The sequence below is a fragment of the Schistocerca americana genome, chromosome 8 (assembly GCF_021461395.2).
Source record: "Schistocerca americana isolate TAMUIC-IGC-003095 chromosome 8, iqSchAmer2.1, whole genome shotgun sequence".
Taxonomy (NCBI): Eukaryota; Metazoa; Arthropoda; class Insecta; order Orthoptera; family Acrididae; genus Schistocerca; species Schistocerca americana.
In genome coordinates, this window is record NC_060126.1 from 246,401,838 (window position 1) to 246,404,103 (window position 2,266).

The 2,266-nt window shown below is 42.4% G+C and overlaps 1 pseudogene; it reads right to left on the minus strand.

Annotated features, from left to right (window-relative positions):
* Positions 1-355: 355 nt before the first annotated feature.
* LOC124546329 lies at positions 356-473 on the minus strand (annotated as a pseudogene).
* Between the last annotated feature and the right edge of the window lie 1,793 nt (positions 474-2,266).

Sequence of the window (2,266 nt, forward strand, 5' to 3'; positions counted from 1 at the left end):
CCATTTGGTGAACATATCCACTCCAATTTAGAGCCGTTATAAACTGTATCAGGCTTCTTTTTCAAACCACTTTCAATATTAGCATAAGGATGCATAGTGCTGAGAATCAGGATATTCTTGTTGCTTTCTCCCTGTCAATGTGGTATCATTCTTCTTAAGTAACACTGATACAGACTGCAATTTCCCTGCGAGATCGATTTGTGGTGCCCACTAGACCTGCAGCAGTTGCTTTCAAGGTTTCAGAGAGCCAAGGAGGTGAAAAAATTGTCACATGTGACATTTCTTCCTTTATTAAGGTAAGGTTCCATTAATTATTTCACAATAAAATCGTCTAGACACTCATCACTCTTCCTAGTGCCAACAGCGCTCGGCAGACCGGATGGTCACCCATCCAAGTGCCAGTCCAGCCCAGCAGCGCTTAACTTCGGCGATCTGACGGGAACCGGTGTTACCACTGCTGCAAGGCCGTTGGCATAGAACTAACGATAGAGGTCTCGAAATTCTCTGTTTACTAACAAAGCAACTACTTCTGTTAATACTACTACATCACAGCTGATACCAATACCAACAAAACTTCACAAAATTACTAGCTAAAATCAAACATTCAAGCGGCCACAGGAACACTCAACGAAGTTAAAACACTGAATGAAAATTTTACTAGAATATTTCACTAGAAACAATAAGAAACGTCTGCTGAAAACTAAAACCTAAACGACTTCAACGCACAGTAAAAAACACAGCGAGCGAACGTTTTCAAAAGTTTATTAAATCGTTATATTGCCACAAATAGCACGAAACACCACTTGAAACTATTAAATTTAATAACTGTATAACAGTTCACAAATAAGTTTGTCAGTACTTAGGTTTATAACCGTAGAGCTGCAACTGCACGCCACAAAATGTAAACACAGTACTGTTCCAGTCGTGAATGGCCACGGGAAGAATGACTGCTGGTAAGCGTCGGAGTGATCTTGAGCCTCTGTAATTTTGTGTTCATTGTCTCGTCGTGAGATATACATAGGAGAAATAAGTGCACTGCCTGACACTTCTGGAAACACACGGTCTTGGAACTGTAACAGTAAACCACACGGTGATACACCATCCCTCTCTTCCACCGTCTGCCACTCGATCTGGCGGAACATCTCCCTGATGTTTTCGTGCTTTATAAATACACCTGTAAGGGAAAGCTCTGCGATCCTTTGGATCTTCTCCACTCCATCAGTGCTATCTGTTACGGCGCAAAGTCAAGCGCAGGCACGCCAGTCTGGAATCATTTAGGAGAGGGGGTTGTGACAAGACGTCAGCCAATTGCGCGCTGGCCGAAACCTCTCCAGGACGACAACGTGACAGTAGCTGCCTCGATGTGAAGATGTGAAGAGAATACAAGCGCCGCTCCAGACTGGTCGCGGCCAACTTCTACAGCAGCATCAAGCTTAGGCACTTCAAGACCAGCGACTTAGCAACTGTATATACTGAAGAGATTTCTTATTTGCATGTCGCCCTTTGCTTGCGACACTTCGTGCTTCGTGGTACGTTCCTATGGGACCAAACTGCTGAGGTCTTTGGTCCCTAGGCTTACACACTACTTAACCTAACTTAAACTAACTTACGCTAGGGACAACACACACACACTCACCCATACGCAAACAGTGGCAAGCCGCCCTAGACCTCGCGGAGAAATTTCTGTGTTATTGTCAAAGTTAAGTATTGTCTTTGTTAACTTCGTAATAAAACTCACTAATATGATTTGTTTGAATGTGGTCTAGCGATCCGAGAAGTCAGGTTTCCTAGACCTAACATATTTGATGAATAGGCAGCATTCAACACTATCTGGTGTAGAAAAATAGCGGTGGTGCTAGCAGTTGTAGAGTCTTTTTATATTTGTACTAGTTTTATTGTTTGTCATTGTAGTAACAGTGAAAGGGTGCTGTTCTTTTAGCTTTGACGATTTTCAGGAAGTTTTGGCCATCAATGTGAATGGAGTTACGAATTTCATAAACGTGCTCAACCTCTGTAATGTCAGTGTGATCATATTCTTCGTAAGATCATATTGGATAGCAAAGATGTTTTGTCAGAGAGGTTAACCTTGCTTTGTGAGAGTAAGTCAGAGAGCAGCAGTAGCGGAGTGTGTTGTTCAGCCTAGCGATGTACTTCATTTAAAAAGGATGGAAGCTGGGATACAGTGTAGTGGAGGCAGCATTACTCAAAAAAGAATTTTGTGATAGAGTGTTTTGAGGGAAAATGTTGAGCAAATGAGACTATGTTA